Raw genomic sequence first — 10975 nt, 5'->3', positions numbered from 1 at the left:
GATTCACTTTTGTCAACCCCCGTTGTCCTGTTGTGCTAGAGAATATTAAAAGTTATTCCTCCATCCAACTGCCCATCTGTCCTCATCTCCTTCCCCTACACCCTTTTTCTGCTCTGATAGTTTTCTATTCTACTACTCGGAGATCAACTTCCATCTGTTAGAGGCTTTTGGCCTCCCTATGCTTGCCTCATTTTGCCTAACAACCTCCCAGCTATCCATGTTACACTTAATGATAGAATCTCATTTTTTTAATATGGCTGAATAATATTCTGTTGTGAAATATTCATTTTTTATTAACTCACCTGTTGAGCACACAAGTTGATTCCATGTCTTAGCTATTGTGAATAAAGCTCCAATGGACATTGGAGTTCAAAGCCTCTTCCACATTCTGACTTCAGTTCCTTTGGGGCGGCAACACTATAGACTAGTATTGCCCTTAGTCCAAATCTTATGTGCTCGGTGTGTGCCACTGAGCTCACCTTCTGTCCTTTTCAGAATTGATAAGCTCATCTCTCATTGCCATAGCCAGGCTTGAATTTACATACACACACACACACACACACACACACACACACACACACATTGTACATATATATGTACAAAACACTAGTGTGTGCACTAGACATTGTTTAACATCTCCTTCGAATTATCTTCCTTCTGTAAAATCTGAGTTGGAATTCCTTTCCAAAGGTTTTGTGTTTGAAGGTGCCAGATGATTGCAATAGTCGTAGCCTCTAATTGAAAGCAAGGCAGCCCAAAGTCTGCTGATTACAGAGGAAGGAGAGAAGTGAAAGAAGTATTCCACTTACCTGCTCATTGCTGACTTCTAATCTAGGAGGGAAAGCTCCCTCCCTCTTCCGCCCATGTTATCTCTGGGGCTCTCATTTCTGTACCTATTCTGGGCATGGCTGCTCTTCCTGCTTCCTCCACAGGGGCAAACATATGGTTTGGGTAGCTGACTTATCTCTTTCTGGCTCTCCAGAGAGTAGAATACCAGAACTTGGATGAAATCTGATGCTGTACTTGGTTTTCAATATAAAACGAGGCTGTGTGATCTGCAGATACTGTTAATCTGCCACAGGTCATCAAAGTGGTTCTTCTCATTGCTCCACTTCTCTCTGGAATTTTAATGTCACTGATTCTTTAGTCACCAAATAAGTATTAATTGATTTGTTTTCTCATGGAGCCAATTCCAGTTTTAAAATTCTTTATGTATCTAGAATTAGGCAACTCTCACTGCCCAGCAGGCTTCCAGCTTTGCTTTGGAAATTATTCCAATGGCACCTGACACAAGTTAATAATAACCCATCACATCCAATGAGCAATCCATTCATCAGCCTAAGAACTTAACAGGGTGAAGGCAGATGTGTTGGGGACTCAGTTCATACCATATGGATGGATAATCTCATTTTCCACCTGTAATCTGCTTGTCTTTGGGTTGGTCGGTGGCAAAACGAAAAACCAACTGGTATATGCTGTCTGTTGTCTTCCTGGATTCCCTAAGAAACCTTGGTGGTCTAACACTAGCATGTCTTCTTCAGGTGACCTATCTATGAGACACTCCTTAAAAAGTTGCTTTAGAGCCCTTTGCTTTTGTCCCTCCCCCCCCCCCTTTATGTGCCAGCAAGCATTGAAAATTTTTTCTCTCTCTTTATTCTACCCAGGCAGCCTCATGCCAATAACTGGTGATGGCAGACATCCTAAGGCCTCTCCTTCACTGAGAACTGGAACCTAGTGAAATGGAGCCTGTATCCTTAACCTCCCTGGTAGTATTATGCAGAGTCAAAACTTAAAATCCCTTTCTTTCCTATATTAGGTCCCACTGTCTCACCAGGTTCTCCTAGAAACAATTTCTTATAGATAAATTGACATGCTTCTTGGGACTCTGACTTCAGAAAAGAACAGAACATGTCTAATGTTTCTACTTCACAGTCTAGGTAGATATTACTAGTCTGTTCTCTCTTTGGGGAAGAAAACTACCTACCATACAAGCAGTTTCCATCTTTCTATTCTCTTTCTTGACTCTTAGTCTCCTGCTCTAAAGTATCCAGTTTCTTCGCTTCCTACTTGAAACATTCTTATGCATCCTGATGTATAGAAGTTGGCCATACATTATGACAAAGTAGTTAGAATCATTACACGGGAGTTCAATGTCTTTTTATGCTGCTAGAAATGCATTGAGTAATGTCGACCCTGTTGTAAGCATTGCCACATTTCCTCCTGCTCTGTGTATTCAGCTGCACAGGAACAGAGTGCCTATTTTTTTTAAAACTTATTCTGAAGGGCTTTTATTATGACTAGCCAAAAGAACAAATCTATTCCAACTGCTAATTGTGTGACTGTGGCTTCTTTAGTGAGAATGTTAAGTGTCGATAAGTATGACTGACAAGTGTTATCTATACTTGTCATGTAAGTCACCAACCTGAGTCTAATATGGTCCCAAAAGTTGCCTGGTTGCTGTCAGCCTCTTACCTTAGTAAACTCTAAGCTCATCTCTCTGCTCATAATGTCGCTGTCCAAAACACCAGCCGTTAGAGACGAGAGAAGGCTGAAGAACAGAGGGGTGACATTGATGCTGCCCCTTCCGAAAGAGAAAGGGTTCAAGTGCACTCCCCAATGCCAGAACCCCAAGGAAGAAAAGAGCTGGGTGGAGGTATGTGGCTGCAAAAGCTAAATGGACATTTTTGAAAACCAAGATCGGTCCTGAAGTTATAAACCTCAATGTTGCTATCCCAACACAAACTGATAACTTACTAATCAGTTGGGAACAACCTAATATGCTTGGAATGAAGTATACTTCCTTAACATAGTCTTACCTAAAGATAGTCTGAGAAGAAATACTCTTTTTCCCCCTTCCCTGAAAGGTGGGCTAGTCTGAATATCCTTAGGAGCAGGGTTTGTGCATTATTTCTCTACTGTGTTGAAGAACAAATGTCTGGCCCCCACCAGACTTCTGCTATTGACATGTGATAATGCTTTCCCACAGAACTCACTAGGATATGCTCTTGTCAAGGATGCAATACTCTGAGCTGTACCAAAGGGTGGGGATAAACAGACTTACCTAAGAGAGAAAAACTTGTCAATGGGGTACCTATTTGGAGCTGCCTTAAGATATACAGAGTGCATGATATCAAACAGCCTTGCCTAAAGAAATATAGCCCCAATGTTCTTCCAAATCAAGATAAATTGGGGAGAAAAAATCAAGAGTCTCTATGGGGACTGATGCACATTTAAAGGAAACCATTTAGTTAAGTCCCTGGCTTTGAGCTTTCAGATTCACGTGGTGAGCTTGATGAAGACACAGCTCTGTAGGATCCAGAGCAGAAGCTAGGCCAGGAATTTATTTCAAACAAGCTCCTTTGGGATTTCTGTGTTTTGTCAAGTTTGAGAACCATGTTCCAAAAGGACATTTATGGGTTGCTGTAAACACTTTCCTAGAGTAAAGGAGCTGGTCCATGACACAAGAGAGAAAAGACAGCGTTAACATACCTAAAATTATGCCACATCTGGATGCTTTGCCTAAGTCTCCACACCTCGCACGACATCCGTGCACTCGGGAAGATCCAGGAAGGGCCAGTTTAGAAACTAGTTCTTGAGGTGCTAGGAGGAGAAAGGCTGAAAAAATGAAGTTCAGGAAATAAACAACTACTTTGAAGTCTAAGTTGATTCCAAAACAAAACCAAACCTGGCAAGTCGTTATATTGTATTTTAAATAAGAATGATCAGACTAAGCTTTAAAACTAATGACTTTAAACAGCTAGAAAAACTTGGATGGTTACATTTTCAGTAATGGAGAATTGTGTGCATTCAGCCATACACGTTTGTAATGTGTTAATCAATTCATTCATTCCTCACTTACAAAGTCTTCCATTTACGCTTTTATTGATTCACACAGCAGATTAAATGGCTATTCGATGGGCCAGAGCAAAGCTTGAGAAAGCTTCTTCTAGCCAGAGAGATGAAAGAAAATAAATTGTGCTGCATTTAGCTTTGGGGTTTTTTTGTTTGTTTGTTTGTTTGTTTTCTTTTTGTTGTTTTTTTTGTAATTATATATGAGGTGACACTGAATGTTCCATGGCCAATGGCCAAGAAAATTACAACAGTTAGTGACCAATTTGATCAAACTTACAAATCAGGAAAACAAACAAACTAACTAATTAACTAAATTTAATGCCAGGTCCATCTGAATGGTATTTTTTATACTTTAAAACCCATATGTCATTGCTCCAAAAGGGATATTTTTGAGGTGACTATCCATGATATGTTAGATGCCAGTGCCACGGCTTCACCCTCAGAATTCTGCTGCCCTAATCTATCCACTGTAGCTCAATAACTCATGAGTTTCCCTGCTCACGTGAGAAGATGAGGTTGCTGGGACAACATGAAGATCTGACGTTCCCGAGCATGCTTCTTGGTAAGTAGTCCCGGTGGGATCCCAAGATCCACTGAGGGAGACTAAGCCTGCAGAAACCTATCTTCAGATCAAACTGGTTTCCAATTAGTCATGCCATTTGCCTGCATTCTTTGTGTTGTTTATTTTTAAGCACTTCTCAGGGCTAGATTTGGCTAGACCAGGAGGAAGCTGGCTCGGCTGTAAGTTTCGGTCAGCAGCAGAAGCGCCTCTGCCTGTGCTGTCTGTCCCTGAACTTCAGGCCGAGTGTGGCCTTGCTGCTCAGCTGCCCTTGCTCAGAGTTCACTTCCTGGGTGTTCTGCACACTGTCACTTTTGTTGACACTCGCCCTTCGTAGAAGTTTCCTTCTTAGCATTGTTCTTTACAATCCTGTGGCCCCCAAAACCTTGCATGATGGTTCTAAACAAGACCACAGAAACCTCTGCTTCGTAGCCCCTTCTGAGTCGGTGAGAAGGTCACAGAAGACGCTTACATGGGATGCAGAACGCAGTGCTTCCCCTGCCCAGACTTCTGTTGAAGGACGTGTGTCATTGTCATTGCTTGGGAGTTATCTATCACCTCTCACCATCAGGTATTTGTGAGTTTTTTCCTGACCCTGTGATTGGTAGACAGAGACCCTTAGACTCAGTGATGAGTGTGTTTACTTTTTTCTCCTTCACCTTTCTGCAACAGGTGACAGAGGCCAATAGGTCCCCTCTGCTCTGCTTTTATAATAATATTCCAATATACAGACCATAGAATAAATTCTACAATAATCCTCTCTCTGTGTATCTCTCCCGTGTGCACACGCGCGCTCGTGTGTGTGTGTGTGTGTGTGTGTGTGTGTGTGTGTGTGTGTGTATGTGTGTGTGTGTGTGTGTTCAATCATGGCCCTATCTCTCTCTTCCTTAGACATTTATAAAATTTCCTCAAAGTGAGGTGAAATCGGGTAAAAATGCCTATTTTTCTGCCCTTGAATTTTTGCCCCCATTCTTTTATATGCAATGCTTGGCTTTTAAATAAGTTGTTTGCTTCAACTATTTACTTTGGGCTGATTATTTTCTTATGGGAGTCCTTGTGTCCTGATAAAAAACGCATGTCTTATATATATTGAGATAGTCTCTTTACTGGTCACCTAACTTTTCCAGTTCTGTGCCACACATCCACACCCTCATTACAAAAATGGAAAGCCAAGTGTATTAGGCACAACAGAATAATCTCTGTACATTGCCTTTATAGATGATTTTATTCATGATGCTATTGTCTGATTTAAGCTTCTTTGTACTGGGTGGAAAACAGATGTCCACAGACAATAGGGGAAAAGTAAATTGGCATAATGTCCCAGATTGTAATTTTTATTCAGTCTTCCCACAGCTGCTTGCTGAGCATGACCCCATGCTAGGGGCAGAGAAGGAAGAAGACATCACACAGGCAAGGTCCCTGTCCTCAAAGAATGCACTCTCTAGTCAAAGTTGGGGTAGGAGCGGACACCATAAGACTATACCCACTTCACTGAAATGCAAAGCTATACAAGATGGGAAGGCTGTGGTGTAGAATGTGATGGATGTGCAGACACAGGGGCACCTCACTCCAGGCCATGAAGACACAATGGTATCCCACCTCAGGCTTAGCAAACCAGGCATTATTTTAATCAGATATGGGAAATGAATGGTATTTGGATGTCTGTAAATGAGAGTAGGAATTGTTGACGCTCTGGATAGAGTGTGAGCCAGGGTGTTAAGGATGGCCCATTTGTCCTGCTTCTGAAAGGAGAGGTTGGGTTTTCTCCAACAGAACGTTCAAAATGGGGAAAATCTGAAATTTTGCTTAGCAGAGCACAGCAAGGGATCTTGAATTTCTTAATAAGCAATGTGCACTTTGCATGGTAGATAATGTAGACCACTAAGCTTTTCTTACCACAGACATGACACTATCAGATTAGACAGTAGAATTCACACAAATCTGAAGGAAATAGCAAACCAAACTTGTGAGGCATCATATCAAATGTCCAGAAAAGGCTTTTCAGAAGATGTGGTGTGTGGCTGAAACATGCAATAGAAAAAAACCCAGGGACCTGGGGATGTTGGATAAGAGCATTTGAGACAGAGAGGAGAGCAAGCACACTCTTCCTGGGGGAAAGTATTTGTTATTTTGTTATTGCTGTGTCAAAACACCATGACTAAGGGCAACTTATAGAAGAAAGGGTTTATTTGGGCTTGAGGTTTCAGAGGGGTGAGTCCATCATGACAGGGAGGTGTGGCCTCAGGCATCAGGCATGGCAGCTAGAAAAGATTGTTGAGAGCTCACAGTCTGAATCCAAACAGGAAGCCCAGAGAACAAATTAGAAATGCTACAAATTTTTACAATCTTAAAACCCAGCAATGTCACACATCCTAAATCTACCCAAAGAGCAACATTAACCAGGGATCATGTATTTAAATTCCTGATACTAAGAAGAACATTTACCATTTAGAGCACCACAGGAGGCACCAGGCTTGGTGTGCTAGAGAAAGTCAGGAGGCTCACAACAAAGGCAATGACTACTCTTTAGCAGAGTTGTGTTCTCTTCTTGTTCTTTGCACATTAGTTTAATTTTAAAGATCTTTCTATTGATCACATTTAGAAGGTCATTTGTACAGAGTAGTAGAAACCACAGGGTAGACAGACTGTTGCATGGCAGCAACTCTCAGGCATTTTTTTTTTTATGCACACAGAGCGGAGCATAGTTCAAAGCCAGAAAAGAATCTATACGACCCTGAAAAGCTCTGCAAAGAAGTTGAACAAACTCCAGCAGAAATGTCAGTTTCTGCTGGTGAAGGCTAGCATCGGAAACCACAGCTTTATCTGAGCACATGAAACGTGCTTGCAGGGCAGTGGTTGACTTTACTCTCTGCTGTGGGAGTTGACCTTTTGTCTGATTGATGGTAAAGTTCAGGAGAACTTCTGTGAGAAACTAAAAGCTCTTCCTGGAGGAAATTATACCCATGGTGGCAGCTTCATTGGATAGTTGCCATGGCGCTTTTCAGTACTGCAGACTCTTCATCTTGAAGAAAACAACATTAAAGAAGCACACAGCAGGGAAACCTACTGATAGAGGAACTGGGTATGAGTCCAGCCCTCTACCCCTGGCTGTGTGTCCTTGGCCATATTCCTGAGACTATGAGAATGTCTGACACCTTCCTGAAAGGAGAAAGATGGAAGACTTCACTGGCTTTTCTCCAAAGATGGCTATGAGATTTGAACAAGAAAATAAATATTGTAAACATCAGATCGTCTATATAAAGCAGAAAGCAATGACATCTGTGGCTTTATGACTACCTGGAGTTTTGCAAAGGATGCTTGCTGATTTGACACTATTGGAATAGTATCCATTTGTTAGGAAGAGTGAAAGCCAAGAGAGACAGAGAGATGGAAACAGAAACAGAGAGACACAGAGAGAGATTTTAAGAAAACATTATAGGTTTTACTTGTATCTTTTTTACAGACAACTTATGATGACGCAAACTAAATGCAAAGCTCTGAGCTAATTATCACTTTCTCATCACCACATGAGCAAGCATGGGCATGAACACATCTGCGAGCACACAAGGACAATGTGGGACCTGAGTTCATCTCCGATTTCTGTGTGCAGTCGGGTGAACTCAGTCTATACACTTTTCTGCAAGTACAGAAAAGCCTTCACATAACTGTGTCATGTGACCAAATTCCTTTTGTCCTCAAAGTCTTGGTCAGGAAAGTGTATCCGTGGCAGGAAGATCCACGTTCATATTCAGGTCATTTGTTCATATTTTTACCGCCCCACCCCCACCCTCAATGTACATGGCAGGATAAGGAAGAAACAGCAAGGATTCCAAGCCTGAGAGAGAATTTGTAGCTACTTGATACCGCACTTCCTTCTCTTTTCACTCTTAAGAAAGGCCCTCACGTCTCTGATGCAACGGAGTACAGGCTGTGTGCTGGCTCTGAGGACAGTGGTCATTATTAGCCTAAAGTTGTCCCTATGTGCTCTTCATACCCACCTCTTCACCTGTCTACTCAGCACCACCATGTCCTTTCCTTGGGTACTAACACTTCCAACACTTGACTTCAGCTCTCCTACTTTTGCGGATCTACTCTCTCCAGGATGACCTTATCTTCCTCTTTTATTCAGTGCTTCTAAGATGCCCCAAAATAGACTTCAAATTGAGTGCCTTTGACAACGGTTTTTAATAGCTGGTAAAGAACCAGCCTCATCCAGCTCCTCTTTGGCTATTTGAATATTCCTTTCCATGGAACCTTTGAGGACCAAGGTAAGAGCAAGCAACTGAATGTTCAGAAAGACAAACAGATGCTTTTAAAAAAAATATTTCATACACACATCTAGCTTGGGTCTCGTGGTATGCCAGGCTTTCATTTGAACTGAGGTCTGTTAAGACTTCAACCAGTCAATAAGAAACCCACTTTCTGCCTTTCAGTGAGGCCACGCTGCTGAGCACCCCGCCCTACCAGTGACCGAGTGTGGCTTAACCGGAGATCTGTTTGAGGCCTGGTTCTTCTTTTATCACTTGTGTGGTACGGATGGTAATCCCTTCCTTGTGGCATCCCAGAACCCTACAAACTTAGCCAGTTTGTGTGAGGAAAAGGCCTTGGCAGTGAAATCATCTAATCCTGAATTGTCCAAGTGTCCTTCTTCATGGTTACACTGTAGACCTCCTTCAGAGGCACTCGCCCAAAACCTTCTCTTTATGGAACATGAAGAAAAGCTGTCAGCTTTACAAAGACTGTCATAGATACTGTACCAGTAAAGAAGCAAAAGAAAATATTTCTTCCTGTATTAAGGAGAATAATGAGACCACAGCCAAAGGACATGGGCTTTTCTACATGTCCTGTTTGAAAAGTAGACCCAACAAGGTGTCCTCTGGCTAGCAACATTCACAACAGCTGCAGTCATGGAGTCCCAAACTTTCCTGAGAGTTGTGGGGGAGGAGCACGTTTAGCTGCTATTGATAAACGGTGAAGACCTGGGCCAGGATGTGCACCCTCCTCACAGTAGTCATTCAGGATTTCCTGTTTATTGTAGCAGAGTCCCCAGGCCTTAGCACAACTGACTCCATGATGGAAGTGCTATTCAGGCTGTAAAACTCAGCACTCAGACTTCACTACCACAATGAAAACAAAGGCCTAACCCACCAAAGTCCATACTTCTGGGAAAGTCTCTAAATGTTCTAACCTTGCCTTTTTGGTTTCTATAGCTTTACTTCTAGCTAACCGTTTTTGTTTACTAAGGTGTGTCAACCCAGGATAGGTTTTTGTGCTAAAAAGCTCATCCAGAAGAATGCTCAGTGCTGTCCTGAGGTCCTGAACGTCAGTGTAGTTCACTGGCTGGTTAATGAAGACTTTCTATTGACTTAAACCTGTGTCTAAGTTGTTTTCTCTAGTGAATACTCCACAACATTTATAATAGAAATTTTGTTTGACTTTACAATTCGATGTGTGTTGTATCTATCAGGCTGACTTTGAACTCACAGAGATCTGTCTGCCTCTGTTTCCCTAATGCTGAAATTAAATGTGTGTGCCTCCAGCCCACTATGATTTTACTTTTTTGTTTTATTTTGCTATTTTTGTTTCTTTCTTTTGAGAGAGAGAGAAAGGTGGGGGGGGGAGTTGGAAGGGTCTATAAGTAGGGAAGATCTAAGAGTAGTTGGGCACAATGGGGAGATCGAAATACATTGTTTGAAAATAATTTTTAAATTAAAAAACAAACTATGTGTAGATGTAGCTCTGAAGCTCAATGTTACCCACAGACCTAAGTGAAATCCATGTGTTTTCTCTGCTGAGACAATCCAATATAATCCAGTTGTCCACGGTGGTAAAATATAAGAAAATTTTGTATTCTAGAAGCAAGTAAGTCTAGAGCAGGAATTACACAGGTGGTGTAAGAACTTTGTGCAATGACAGCACATAATGCAGAACATACAGGCAGACAGCATATAATGCAGAGCATACAGGCAGACAGTATATAATGCAGGTATACAGGCAGACAGCATATAATGCAGAGCATACAGGCAGACAGCATATAATGCAGAACATACAGGCAGACAGCATATAATGCAGAGCATACAGGCAGACAGCATATAATGCAGGCATATAGGCAGACAGCATATAATTCAGGTACACAGGCAGACAGCATATAATGCAGAGCATACAGGCAGACAGTATATAATGCAGAACATACAGGCAGACAGCATATAATGCAGAGCATACAGGCAGACAGTATATAATGCAGAACATACAGGCAGACAGCATATAATGCAGAACATACAGGCAGACAGCATATAATGCAGAGCATACAGACAGACAGCATATAATGCAGAACATACAGGCAGACAGCATATAATGCAGAGCATACAGGCAGACAGCATAAAATGCAGAACATACAGGCAGACAGCATATAATGCAGGCATATAGGCAGACGGCACATAGTACAGACCATACAGGCAGAAGCCCCAAAAGAGGAGAGCAGGTTGAAAGTAAGATGAGAAACTCCTAAAACATCGATGCACACATAACAGTCAGGAGAACAAGCAATTCTTAGGCTCTTTGATA

This window comes from Micromys minutus, assembly GCF_963924665.1.
Source record: "Micromys minutus genome assembly, chromosome: 7".
NCBI classification, from domain to species: domain Eukaryota; kingdom Metazoa; phylum Chordata; class Mammalia; order Rodentia; family Muridae; genus Micromys; species Micromys minutus.
This window is presented reverse-complemented; position numbering follows the sequence as displayed.